General features: G+C 44.8%; 1 protein-coding gene across 1 annotated transcript in view; it reads right to left on the minus strand.

Annotated features, from left to right (window-relative positions):
- LOC118211251 (retinoic acid receptor gamma-A) overlaps window positions 1-5,084 on the minus strand; it is a 59,199-nt gene extending 54,115 nt beyond the window's left edge. Inside the window, exon 1 of the mRNA XM_035388318.1 lies at window positions 4,962-5,084. The gene's annotated coding sequence lies outside the window, so the exon portion shown is untranslated. The remainder of the gene's footprint in view (window positions 1-4,961) is intronic.
- Between the last annotated feature and the right edge of the window lie 9,698 nt (window positions 5,085-14,782).

Genomic DNA, 14,782 nt, shown 5'->3' on the forward strand with positions numbered 1-14,782 from the left:
AAAGCAGCAACATCCGCTCTTCGTTTAAAAAGACACCAGCTAGCTCGTCATCGCCGTGTTGTTTACGCCGAGGCGCTCGTTTATGGAAGGGGAATTGCTAAGCCCGTTCATTTCTCACAAATGTCAGCCGCCGGTTTTTGGGAAAGAGGGTTCATCTTCGCCCAGATTTGCAGCAGACAGACGGGAAAAGTCGCCGAAATCACCGAAATCCTGACGGAAAGCCGAAAAGCTTTTCAGTTTTTCAGACCGTTCGTGTAAACAGGGTGAGGGTAAGCTCATTTCAGCTTCCTGTTTGTTGACTCCAAAAGCAGGAAGTGTGGTCCTGGACCGTTCCCTTCTCTCATTTTACATTATGGGGCTTGTGGAACTACAAAACTGTTCAATGTGATGAGAATTGAATGAATTTAATATTGATCCCATTGTCACTGGATACACAGGTTAGACAGTTGGTCTTAAATATATTAAGATATTACTTTGCTCTGATTCTCTCGACTGCTGCTCCTGCTGGTATAGAAACATCACAAACAAACACACTGCTAGTAATGAAGCCTGATGAATGAAGGACTTTGTGCTGACACAAAGCGGCGAGTGAGCCGGCGCGCGGGCTTGCGGTCGACAGCGGGGGCCACCGTTAGCCGCCCGGGGCCGCGGACGGGGCTCAGGGGTCAGGCCTAATTGACACTTTCGCCAGGCACCTTTTTCTTTGTGCCAGATTACACCGCCTTCGGACAGGGCTTTCATCCCCCCCCCTCTCCACCCTCTCCACCCCCCCCCACCCCCCCGCCCGACTCTCTGAGTCTCGCCTCTGTTTCAGTCCCCGTTGCCTGCAGCCAGCCACTTATCCTTTTGAATGCGAGTAAAATGGTCGACGCGATTGTTTGCGCGAGCGAAGGAACGCGACGCGACCGCGCCCGCCGGCGTTCAGAAGCTCGCGGGCAACGACTCATGACCAGGCCCGATGGTCCCCATTAGGTTCCCTGCGCTATGGCTTAGCGATACACCAGCCTAATGCAGTAATAGCAGATAAACACTGGTAACAGTCAACATTCTCATTAATTGACTTAATCTGAATTGCATTATATGCAATAAAAAGTTGTGTGAGCAAATCAAGCTGTTCAACAGGCTATAAATGACCACATTCGACACTAAAGAAAGAATCCTGTATGAAAATGGCTTTTATTTTTAAATGGTAGGGCTGATAAACTGGGTACGCAATACAAATAGCCTGCCTAAGAATGGGTTTAAATTTTTAAGATTTGTTAAATGCAAATTGTCACAAGGCTTATCAGTCACAAACATATTTTTGTCTGACACTTTACACTGCAGGGAACAAAGTCCTACTTACGTTCTGCAGGAATTAGACAGAAGCAGTTTCACAACAACCCGTCATTAATAGACATGAATCACCTATGAGCAGCCTAGACACGATTCGCCAACTGCAGCGTTCAGACAGGCGTCCCGTTCATTTGTGAATCTACATAAGCGGCTTTCTGAAGAAACTTGGCGAGCACGCAGCCTACTTGTTTCGCGATGTGATTCGCAACACCTGACAGCCACGGCCGAAAAGAAGAAGAAACTGCTTACCTAATATAAGCACACATAAAAATAAAAAAAAAAACAAAACGTTTGAAACACGCTAGGCTAAATACGGGGACGGCTCGTCGGGACCGCCGAGACGTGGGGGCCGTCGACCGTTCAGCGCGGAGCCGCCCGGAAAGCCGGGGGGGGGGGAGAGCGGCGAGGGCGGTGGGACGTGCCGGAGGGAGAGCCGCAGGTGGAGGGAGAGGCGATGAAAACATCTCTTCCCCTGACGGACGGGTGGAGACAGCGAAGGAGAGAAAAGAAAAGAAGGCAGACGGCATTTCGGCCTCGGGGACTCTCATTCTTGAAAAGCACCTCTGGGGGAGGAGGGGGGGGGGGGGGGGGGGGGAAACAAAGACCGAGACAGAGTAATGTACTTAAAGAAGTTATGCAGACGCTGCTCCCACAAAAAAAAAAACACACAAAAGTAAAGGCGGCGCAAAAGCTCCGCACGGTCCCTCGTCAACGTGCCTCTTAAAACTCTCCTCAGGCAGGCGGTCGCAGCACTAGCCTGTCAGGTAAGGTAAGTGCAGAAGCGCAGAACGCATTCCGTCACCCTGCTCTCTGGTCAAACGTTACAGCGCCCCAGAAACACAGGACAGGGACGCTGCATCTGTCGCAGGCCAGGGTAAATGAGTTGTGTTTTATTTGCAAAGGAACAGATCTTTTTTGAAAGCTGCCAGAAAGTACATAAAGGGTGAGACCTTTTTATAGAATATAGTCAAATAAATAAATAAATTAATAAATAAATAAATCCTTTGACAATATGGTATGTTAAATCTTGTGAGGTAAGTAGAAAGGTTCACCAGCCTGTAATTTTGTGGAAGGCATACCTGCCATCCCAAGCCACCCCAGCAGTAACATAGAGGTAAAGAGAAGCCAGAATTACCCCAAAGGCAAATTATTATATGCCCAGCTGCATACCTTTCAATAAATTTACAATCTGGTCTAACATTATACATATGTTGTGTTCATTCATCAGGCCATTAAGCTAAAAAAATAAAGATAAAAGTCGATGTGGCGTTTGATGCATTGCGCAATCCGGTGTGCCACATTGCACAATACGGCAGACGGTGATTAAGCCGCGTTACTGTCCGTGACACACATTCCCTGCCGTCACTCACACTCACACACAGATGCACTCACATCCTGCAGACACTTATATTCAACAAGTACGGACACCCATTGCCGCTGGAGTACACAAGAAAGAACCTTTTTAATTACAGACCCTGCCGCCTACCTCCTGCCACACACACACACACACACACAGGCACTTCAATATATTTAGTAACCTCAAAAGGGTATGGACAAGACAGAACATTTGACTATCTCCCTATGAGTAAATGAACTATATTAATGCAGCCGCTCTTAAAGCAATGCAACAATAACAATGGGAAGTCATGATTATTTCAATATTCGATATCTTGATATTGGCTTTTTTTTTTTTTATAGATGAATCTGCTTTTATGACCTTTTCTCCCCCCACAGGGAGTCGGAGCTGCGAGCGTGTCCTCACAAAGCTGCAGAAACAGACACACACTCACACACACAAACACACACACACACAGAGGCAGCAGACGGACCGTACAGCACATTCGCCCCGGCCACGCTGCTGAAGACGGCCGTACTGTTGTAGCCTGCGAGGCCCTGACCGGTCACTGCCACACAGCGCCCGTCCTCCTCGTCAAACAGGGGGGTCGCTTGGTTTCGGGGGCTTCGCCCCGCCGCTTAGCGCTCCGTTTGAAGATTTCGCTCCCCTGCACCTCAGCCAGAGCTGTTACAGGACACCCCGACAGACATTCCAAATGGCATCATCCAAATAAACGTCAGGAGTTTTTTTGTTTTTCTCCGTTTTTTTTTTCTTTCTTTTTTTGCCGGTTGTGAAGTGCGATAGCGACGAGCAGGGCTCTCAGTCCCATCGCCCCTGACAACAGCGTAATTCCAAAATAACCCTCCCCCCCAGAAAAAACTCTTATTTTAATGAAAAAGGCGCTTATTCTCTGTTCATTTTTATTGCACACATCGCCACACCAGGTGGAAATGGACAAACATCTTGATGCTGGCTTCTTCCCAGTGTTGTTTATTTCTTTTGAGATTAATGTTACGTCCTGGACTGACTCCATTTTCCCCACTACTTTTTTGTCTGAGACCAACAGTATCCAGTTTCTACTCAAGGAAAAGGCTCAGAAGAGAAGCCCAGATATTTGTCTGACAGTAATACTCTGTGTAAATAATGACCGCACTGCAATATCAAAGCAAATATTCCTCCTCTCATAATTGTGTATTACTTCAATCTGCTCTCAAAGTAAAATTCTACACGAACCATGAGCCAGATTCAAAAGTGACTCAATGAATTAGCAGGGTCTAATTAGTCAAATTAATCTGAATTAATATTCTTTGTTCAGTTTGCGGAAATAGCCAGAACAGTACACACCAGAGATAGTGCTTCTATGTCCCTAAAATATGAAACAAGGAAGTCACAGTGAGGAGATGCACTAACCTTTCAATCCAATGCAGATACTCAAATAATTCCTCTTTCATACCTATCTAATTAGGCTGCACTCTAACAGGTGGAACCTGTTCACATAACCCTTCCGGAGAGAGATAGACATAGTATGTGTTTGGATTAAATGATTAACAACTTTGACTGGCAAATCCACCTGAAGGGTTTCCTAAATTTACTGACACACTTCAGTCACCAGACTCGATCATAATCTCAGTCATTTAGAAACAATAGAGAAAGCAACTGCCACGATAGTCAAAATCGTTATCGAGAAACATTATTTATTTCCATACAGTAGGCAAAGGTTAAACCACTTTCACACATACAATGCAGCAGCTGCCGGTAGTACATGATCTTTAGATGCTATCAGAAACGAGTGCATGCACGCTAAAAAAAGGAATCCAAGTTTTAAGACCGTGGAACGGTTTTCTGTTCATTAACCGACATTGTTTGTGCATTCGGTAAATGCTTTGGGGCGCACTGATTGGTTACACCGCAAAAGCATGACGGTAAATGACAGTTTGCATTTTGGAAGGAGAAGAGAGAGATTGCCTTGCGCTCACACGTGAAATCTGGTCCGGCTTACGAAAAAACAGCGATCGGCTTTCAACTTCTTTTCTCCCCGTCTCTCTCTCTCTTTCTCAGTCAATCTCTGTCTTCAATTAAAGCCCTCCACTGAGAAAGGAAGGAGAAAAAAAACTACTTTTTATAACTTTCTTTCCCTGCCATTCCATCCCTCCACCCGCTTTCTTTTTCCCTTTTTACTTTTTGTTCCTGCTCTGACTTGTCCTCTTTGCGACAGAAGAGAGAAAAAATGAGGCAGAAATAACAGACAGAAGACATGCTTTGTGCCAAGCGATCCGAAAAGCAAACTCACCCGCTCCGCTGGACAGATGGATGGGGAGAATGCCCGGACGGATGGACAGACCGAGTTAAAAAGCGTAGGAGGAGAGGGATTCGCGTTCTCTCCTTCGTTCGGGAGTCCCTTTCACAGTGAGGAGGGAGTGTAGGCTGTAGGATTCCGTCGATTGCTCTCTCTCTCTCTCTCTCCCTCTCTCTCTCTCTCTCTCTCTCTCTCTCTCTTTCACTCTCTCTCGTTCGCTACACAGACACACACACACACAAACACACACTCTCTCAGTCTCCCTCACTAAGAAATCATTATGCACTTTGATTCATAAACCCTGCCTGTGTCACGTGACGCAACACTTCAAATATACAGCACATTTTTGCACCGGCCACAAAATGCCTGGGGGGAGTAGGAAAAAAAAAAAAAAAGGTCCAAAAAGCTAAAGTTTCTGCCTTCCACCCCCTCCTCTCTCTTTCTCTCACCCTCTCTCTCTTACTCTCTTACCCTCCATCCTCGCACTATCCTTTACTTGCTTTTTCCTTTCTTTCTGACTGGATTTTCTGTGCTCTTATGATTTTTCACTTCCTCAGGTTTTCCCTTCACACACATCTGTCTATTTCTGTTCCTTTAAAAAGAAACATACCCAAGTGTGTGTGTGTGTGTGTGTGTCTGCTCACAAACTCCCATCAATCTGTCATACAAATCTGATGTATGCACACAGACACACACGCACAGATGTATACACACATACTCTCTCTCTCTTTCACACACATGCACAAATGTACCCACACACGCACTCTTTCAACCCTCTCTCTCTCTCTCTCACACACACACACACACATTTGCAAATGTACCCACTCTCTCTCTCTCTCACACACACACACACATTCACAAATGTACCCACTCTCTCTCTCTCTCTCTCTCTCACACACACACACACACACACACACATTCACAAATGTACCCACTCTCTCTCTCTCTCTCTCACACACACACACACATTCACAAATGTACCCACTCTCTCTCTCTCTCACGCACACACACACACACACACACACACACACACACACATTCACAAATGTACCCACTCTCTCTCTCTCTCTCTCACACACACACACACACACACATTCACAAATGTACCCACTCTCTCTCTCTCTCTCTCACGCACACACACACACACACACACACACACACACACACACAGAGACACAGTGAAACAGTCTCTACCGAGCAGACATATACAAACAGACGTGCACCGGGGGGGGAAACACCTTGGGGGATATCAGTATCAATCCGTGGTCTTTACTGACTGTTTACAATGCACGAGTCCTGTTAGTGAATTCAGTCCTATGGGGCTCCTGGAATCCCGCAGCCAGCAGAGAAAGTAATAGAAACACTCTTTAGCAAGACTGCTCGTGAAACTCTGTGAGATTCAACTGTTCACATATGCGGCTCTAGGAACACTAGCGCGTTACTGAAGGTCGCGCTGGACGTAGCTGCAAAACGTGTCGTTCATGACTTTCAGCAGCAGGCACACCTCAGCTTTCATATGTGTTTTAAGCGCTTTTTTTTGTTTTATGCGACAAACGTGGCCCAAATTAAATGTCCCGTGCGCTGCTTCCACATTTTAGCTTTGACCCAAACTAAGAACCCAACAGAACGGCTGCATAAACGCATGTCTGAAAGTTTTAAAAGTCTGCAATGATGATGAAGTCGTTGAAAAGTGCACTTGCTTTTAATTGATTGATCCAAATAGGAGACAAGCAGCTTTAACGGAATCTGACCCATAAGCAAATAGTGGTGGCTGAGGTTTGCATTTCTTTATGCATGCCTTCCCAAATTGACGCATGCTATGCGATAGGATTACAGTATGCAATTGGGCATTCCAAATTGGAGATAAAAATGCAATGAGTATGCAATAACAGAAAACCTAAATTCATTTGTCCTTAACTTGCAAGTACTACACTTTTCCATAGAGAACCACTGCACTGTTAATACTGTGAATAATTTAAGAAGTAACACTCCTTTAAACTGATAAAATAAGGCATTTCAGTAAGATTATTGGCTTTGTGTATTTTAATGTGTTTACAGCATCTTTCCTGTAAACATCTTTTTTTTGCACATCCAAGAATAATTATAAATAATAATTATATGTGTGTGTGTTAATGTATAAGACTGTGTTACCCATAGAAGTTCCAAAGTCAAAAGCTTACTATACCAGTTAGACATTACATTAGTAAAATAATTTTGGCATCCAGGACTGATAACTCTATCATATATCTGGTAATTTTTCATAAATCACATAGAAATTGAATCAGGGCAATTATTTTGAAGTGGGAAGCAGTTATCTGGGCTGGTAGATGTTGTCTTTCTGAAACACAAACAAACACACGAGGGTTTCTTATGAGAGATGAAAGCACTGAAATGAGTGTTTTTGTTAGTCCTAGTGCCGTAAACCTTTTCTGAATCTCCTTCTGAGGCACAGACATATCACTGGCTGCTTAATTAGCAAAGTTCAGTCATCCTGTCAACAAGTGAAATACATCTATGCTTAGTCAAGCGTGACTTCAGCACTTTGATGAGGGCGGTGTGATACACAGGAAAAGCCTTGCGTACGGCACCGCCAGCTCTTAGCTAAAGGGACCGCTAATGATAACAACACAGAGCGACTGAAACCAGAAGTGAGGACACGAGTTTAGCCATCAAAGCGTGGCCTCCATTCTCAGTGCTACTCGTCACCTCCCGTAATGGTGAGCTGCCCCTTCTCGTAGACGGGAGTGCTTGTGGTTAGCTGGCCGAGTGTGTGTGTGGGTTCGGTCGACGGGAAGTCCCCGCGAAACATGTCAAAACAGACCCAGGCGTGTCTCAGACTGGGCCTCTAATGCCTTCCCCTGTCTGTGTGCGCGTCCGTAGTCGGCGTGTCTGTGTGTGGCAGTTGTCGGGTGTGCAGTTGGTGGTTTTGGGGGGTGGGGTGAGCTTTGCCAGTTTGTTTCTTGAAGTGGTTTCAGTTCAAAGGCGCCCGGAATCTGTGCGCCCCATTGGGGTAGCTTCGTTCACCCCTCACACCGCTTGGGAACGGCCACGAAATGTCAATTTAAGGACAAGATGAGCACATCCAATGAATTGGGGAGAGAAAGAGAAAGGTGGTTGAGTGTGGTAATACAGCAAGAAAAGCAAAATAAACAAACACACAAACGGACAGGGGGAGTGAGTCTCAGACAACAGTCCCTGACCTTATTCTACAGCACACCACAGCAAAATTATAATTATGCTCCTGCTGTAATTCATTGAACAAGCTTTCCTGCAGAACCCTATGCTGCTGGAGAATTTCTGTCAGAAATGGGCCCCGTCAGTATACTTTTTTTTTAAATAAAAAGAGGGCAAATGTTAGGAAAACAGGTTTCAGTATTTTCAAGGGGAACACACCCTAGAACATGCCCTGAATTATATTTACCTTCGTCTGACAATCACTGTGTCAGGGAGCTGTCAGGCATGTAATGCTCTGAAAAGAGAAGGCTTGCTGAACTGCATGCTATGTCAATGCACTCTGTGTCCTCCATGCTCCTCCCATTATGCGTGGAAGTGATAAGTATCCAGTGGAAACCTGCCTACTGAATCTGGTAAGGAAATTCTATAAGTACAGAGGAAAATGTCAAATGTACATACATCAGACATTGACCACTATCGTTATTTTAGAATGACTAAGTAGCTACTGGATCTAGTAATGCTTTTTTTTTTTTGCTCTCTTTGAATCCTGTTCTAAATGGTAACAGTATCCTGAAAAGTGGTCAGGACCACTGATTGGCTAACGCACAGCAGTCATTTTTTTCCAGGAAGGCAGTATGGAGGGTCTTGGCCTTGCAAGAAAAATCTATTGTTATGAGTTGTTCTACATGAATGGCCCAACCCTTAATGGTGTTAAAGGGTTAATTATCTTCTGCACAAGCTGATAGAGGGTGCTCTTCTCATAACTGAAACATTGGGCTAACATTCCCATAAATGGCAATGTGTCCTAGGGGCTTGATTTAGCCTGATGCCCTGAACTTTGCCCACTTTGCTAAAGCTAAAAAATTGGTTAAATGTTCTGGTCTTTGTCTATATTAAATGGTCCTTTGGTAACAGTTATTACGACAAAGCATACGCTAGCTTCATAAATCACACAAGCAGCCACAAATCACAATCACAGAAATCATCCCAAGTGTTTAAATACTATGTGAAATAAAAAACTAACTTGGGATCTAGAAGATTGAAGGTAGTCCCAGTGCAGTTAATCCACAGACATTTTCTTCACAGCCAAGACTGTGTTCACTTTGCCTGACCTTTTGGTTCAGGCTTCATGGTAGGGAGATAACAGAAAGGAAGTCAAAGAAATGGTAGAATGGGTATGAGAGAGATAATTTGACTTTGCACAAGAAAAAAAGCATTGGGTTACCAAAAGCGATACCTGACATCTGCTGGTTTGAGAGGTCCCGCAGATAAGATTCTGACTAAAATCAGAAGGAGGGCACAGAAACTTGGTAGAAGTTTCTAGAAAAAGCAAGAGATGACTTCTGAGGGCAGCTTGTGACTGAGAAAGTGGAAAGTGATGTTCTTCTGCCGATGCTTTGTGTGGGAACAGTCTGGCGGGAGAGGGAGAGGGGAAGATGGGTAATGGTTGGATCCCAGGGGGCATACTGGCCTGTTGTGTCAGGCTAGGGCGTGTAGCACGCATGTGAGGTTTGAAAAGAGAGCTTAGCAATGTGAGTAAACTAACCCTACTGCACTGGTCTTGACATGGAATCACACAGATAGCCCCGCACACACATGTATAAACAGCCAGCTGCACGCCTGCACACACATGCACATACATGACACAGCGCAAACATTCAGACACACTTGCGCACACACATATGTAAACACATAGGCAAATGCAAACATATTGGGACAGCGACACACTTGTTGTTTTGGCTCTGTACTCCAGCACAATGGATTTGAAATAAAACAATTAATATGAGGTTAATTAAAGTGCAGACTGTAAGCTTTAATTTGAAGATATTTATCATCCAAATTAGGTGATCCATGTAGGAATTACAACCGGTTTTATTCATAATCCCCCACTTTTTGAGAGCAAGTAACTGGACAGTTTGTTGCTCAGCTGTTTCTTGGCCAGCAGAGTGTCTCTGCGTCATTAATTCATGCACAAGAAAGCTAACAAAAGGTCAGGAGTTGACTCATACATGTAGGTGTGGATTTTGCATTTGACGTCTTGCTATTTTCTCTCAACACAAGGACCAAAAATGTGCCAGTGCCAGTGAAACAGGCCATTGTGGGGGTGTAAAAAATCTTAATAAATTGATCAGAGACACAGCCAAAACATTGGGTGTGTCAGAATCTGTTCAATACATTGTTAGGATGCAAGAATACACTGGTGAGCTGAGCAACAGCAAACAACCTGGTAGACCATGGAAGACCACAGTAGTAGATGACCGAAGAATACTTTCAATTGTGAAGAAAAACCCCTTTTCAACTGTCAAACAGATCAAGAACACTCTCCAGGATGTAGGCATGGGCATGTCAAAAACTATCATAAAGAGATGACTACACCAGCATAACCTCAGAGGGTTCACCGCAAGATGCAAACCACTGATCAGCCTCAACTTGCAAACTTCAGGCAGTCATCAACTGCAAAGTATTTGCATCCAGTACTAAATATGATGACTTTATTTCAGGTTATGTTAATTTGACCAACTACTTTTGTTCCCATAAAATAGGGAGACTGTGTATAAAAAGGGCAGTAATTCCTACACAGATTGCCCCATATCTAAGTTGACAGTCTGCAATTTAACCTCATATTCATTGGTTCTTTTCAAACCCAGTGTGCTGCAGTGCAGAGCTAAAACAACAAAAATGGTGTCACTGTCCTAATACTTTTGAATTTAAGTGTACATAAGTTTGTGCACTAACAAAGCCACTCCTATGCATATGCAAAAAGACATGCGCAAAGGCAGACATGCACATAATCTCATACACAGACAGCCAAGTATCCTGTGCTCGTTGATACACTGGCTCACAAGAAATGCAAGAGCTTTACGTACGAGGGTGAAGCATAAATGTATCGGGCTGTTGGGTGGCTCATCGTGTTAAGGCACTCTCCTAGTGCGTTGGGTGGTCCCCCAATCTGAAGCACTGGCATCGCCCAGGGATGAGAGGCTTTCAGTCGGCCAGGATGATAGCCTCACAATGAGCAACAGTGACCCCTGCTGGTGGATTTCAGAAGCTCCACTTGAGGTGTCTTCCATTGACTCATCTCTGAGCGAGCCCAGTGTGCAATCTGTGGTGTAATAGGAAGAAGTAGCGTAACCGCACAGTTCAGGGGAAAATAAATGCTTGTCTGTGCTCTCCTGAATCAACCGCAGAGGCTGGGGCAGCGAGTGCACTTCACTTCACGGCGTGTGTGAGTGAGTGCATTTCACTGTCTGTGTGTGAGAGCGTGAGTGTGTTTCACTGTCTGTGTGTGAGAGCGTGAGTGTGTTTCACTGTCTGTGTGTGAGAGCGTGAGTGTGTTTCACTGTCTGTGTGTGAGAGCGTGAGTGTGTTTCACTGTCTGTGTGTGAGAGCGTGAGTGTGTTTCACTGTCTGTGTGTGAGAGCGTGAGTGTGTTTCACTGTCTGTGTGTGAGAGCGTGAGTGTGTTTCACTGTCTGTGTGTGAGAGCGTGAATGTGTTTCACTCCGCGTTCATGAGTGAGTGAGAGCTTTTCACAGCGTGTGTGAGAGCGAGTGAGTGCATTTCACTGTCTGTGTTTGTGAGTGAGTGAGTGCTTTTCGCTGTGTGAAAGCGAGTGAGTGTATTTCACTGTCTGTGTTTGTGAGTGAGTGAGAGCTTTTCGCTGTGTGAAAGCGAGTGAGTGTATTTCACTGTCTGTGTTTTTGAGTGAGTGAGTGCTTTTCGCTGTGTGAAAGCGAGTGAGTGTATTTCACTGTCTGTGTTTGTGAGTGAGTGAGAGCTTTTCGCTGTGTGAAAGCGAGTGAGTGTATTTCACTGTCTGTGTTTGTGAGTGAGTGAGTGCTTTTCGCTGTGTGAAAGCGAGTGAGTGTATTTCACTGCCTGTGTTTGTGAGTGAGTGAGTGCTTTTCGCTGTGTGAAAGCGAGTGAGTGTATTTCACTGTCTGTGTTTGTGAGTGAGTGAGTGCATTTCGCTGTGTGAAAGCGAGTGAGTGTATTTCACTGTCTGTGTTTGTGAGTGAGTGAGTGCTTTTCGCTGTGTGAAAGCGAGTGAGTGTATTTCACTGTCTGTGTTTGTGAGTGAGTGAGTGCTTTTCGCTGTGTGAAAGCGAGTGAGTGTATTTCACTGCCTGTGTTTGTGAGTGAGTGAGAGCTTTTCGCTGTGTGAAAGCGAGTGAGTGTATTTCACTGTCTGTGTTTGTGAGTGAGTGAGAGCTTTTCGCTGTGTGAAAGCGAGTGAGTGTATTTCACTGTCTGTGTTTGTGAGTGAGTGAGTGCTTTTCGCTGTGTGAAAGAGAGTGAGTGTATTTCACTGCCTGTGTTTGTGAGTGAGTGAGTGCTTTTCGCTGTGTGAAAGCGAGTGAGTGTATTTCACTGTCTGAGTGTGTGCCAGTAGCATCGGGGAGGTCAGAGGTCAGCAGTGTTTGTGTTTCAGTGTCACTGAAGTGTGCTGTAAAGGAGGGGGGCAGATTTATGATCTCTGTGTCTGTGAGACTGCAGGCCCAGGGATAATGAAGACAGATCTGAGTGTCATCCCCCCTCCCCCCCCCCCCCTCTCTCTCCCTCTCTCTACCCTTCCCTATTGGTAGGAAAATCCATATAGCCAAAGTGTACATGTTGATGATAAAACAAATGTGGTAAGTGCACTATGTAAACCAAGTAGTTGCACAAACAATAAATGTAATTAACATTGTAATTAAGAACACTACAAATAATAATAATAATAATAATAATAATCAGTATTAAATCTCTTTAGGTATTTAGCCGTACAGGTTATGTTAGCCTGGAATGTATCTTACTTTCCCTCTGATAGGACTGTTCAGGATATGATTTTTCAGCTCATTTTGAAAAGAAAAATAAACTGGCACCTACCTTTGAAACATTGCGATATGTCCGTTCCTACTTTTGAATGTTTTTCACGCGGCACGGGCCTGTGTGACGTCGGCTTTCACGGTCACACATCATGGCTCCATGGTTTCCCTCGTCCCGATGTTCCAAACGCAGGTTTTCGGCTCATATAATCATTTGCATTGCTCTTACTTGGTGGTTGGTTGGCAGCGCTGGTCTCAGTATGGTGTAAATTAGATTTGGTAGATAAATGTCGGCACAAGCTGACTCAGGGTACACATTTCATGATTCAGCAGTCTTGAGTTGTAGGGACTTCATTTTAGATGCTTCTGGAAGTGTCTGTTCATAATCTGTGAAAGATTAAGTCATTCTATTCTGTTCTTCTCTTTTGCAAATTGCCCCGGTTGTCCTTTATACTGTACTTTATGTTGACCTGAAATGCACTTGTACCGAACAAGACAAATAAAGCTTTTATTAAATCTTTTTTGTTATTTTTCAGCTTTATTTGATAGAACAGTGTAGAGCGACAGGGAGAATTAGGAGGAGAGACAAAGGTCGGCGGTCGGACTCGAACTGTCGACGTCGCGGCTCGCAGTGAGCATGTGGATAGCGCTCTACGGGCTGTGCCCGTAAAACAAAGCTTTTTATCATTTTCTTTTTTTGGGGGGGAGGGGGGGGGGGTGTTTAGAAAGTTATGAAAACATTGTGTTCTAATGATGTTGTATGATCGCCAACAAAACACTTAAAATGCTTTCCTGTGGAAAAAGTATAAGGGTAATATGCATTTATTTACAGCTTAGCTGGAAAGCTGTGGTTTGGTGGTGGTTAAAAAAAGATGTTACGATGTTATTGTCACGACCTTACGCTACCTTTCTATAACATTGTAAAAAGCTACAATTAGGTTTTATACTGGGTGGGTGTACTATGCAACAGAGAAACAGAGGACGAGTTCAACAACACGTCAAATTCAACTGCTTCCTGTCTCACACTACAAACATGTGAGCGAAGGATTCTATCCTCCCAGACTTCTTATGCCACGGACACTGCTCATTACATTTACGGTAGAGTAGTTGTTTTTGTCAAAAAGAACTTAATGTTTCCCTCCTCCTCTTGACCCCGCCCCCTCCCTCCCCAGAATTGTGACATCATCACTTCCTCTCGTGCTGTGACATCACAATACATCCCCTGTCTGCCTAAGACACCCTTACGGGGGAACGCTGTTTTTCCACGTCTGTGACATCACAGTTATTTTTATTAACAACAGGGGAACCAGAGCACCCTCTGCTGCTGGTCATTCAGACCAACTGACTTATTTGCAGGCCACCATGGAGGACTCCTCTGGTACTAATTATTTAGTTTTGATCCAATTTGTTGATTTTTAAGAATTATCTAAACACAGTTGTAGTATAATGTAAGTACATCATTAGCAACATACTAACACTGCTCTTATTGAGTCACGACAAATCATGAACTGAACCATCTTAGACAACAGAGAGGGGAGAGGAGTGGAAAGTGGGATGGAGGTTCAGGTGGAGGTGGAGGAAAGGTGGAGCCTTGGGGGAATCGTTGAGCAGTGCGGGACAGGGCGAGGGGGACGAGAAGGGAGGGAAGAGAGGAAAAGGGTAGCAGGGAAAGAGGCAGCGAGTTTTTTGGGAATGTAAAATGGGGCCCCATTTGGAAGCTCGCAGCGGAGAGAAACCACAGAATGGTGTGAGCCCAGGGCCGAAAACAGGGGGAGGGAGCGCGGAGGGGTGACGAGGGAGGGGGGAGAAAGAGAGAGGGAGGAGAGAGAGAGCA

This window comes from Anguilla anguilla, chromosome 13 (assembly GCF_013347855.1).
Source record: "Anguilla anguilla isolate fAngAng1 chromosome 13, fAngAng1.pri, whole genome shotgun sequence".
Lineage (NCBI taxonomy): Eukaryota > Metazoa > Chordata > Actinopteri > Anguilliformes > Anguillidae > Anguilla > Anguilla anguilla.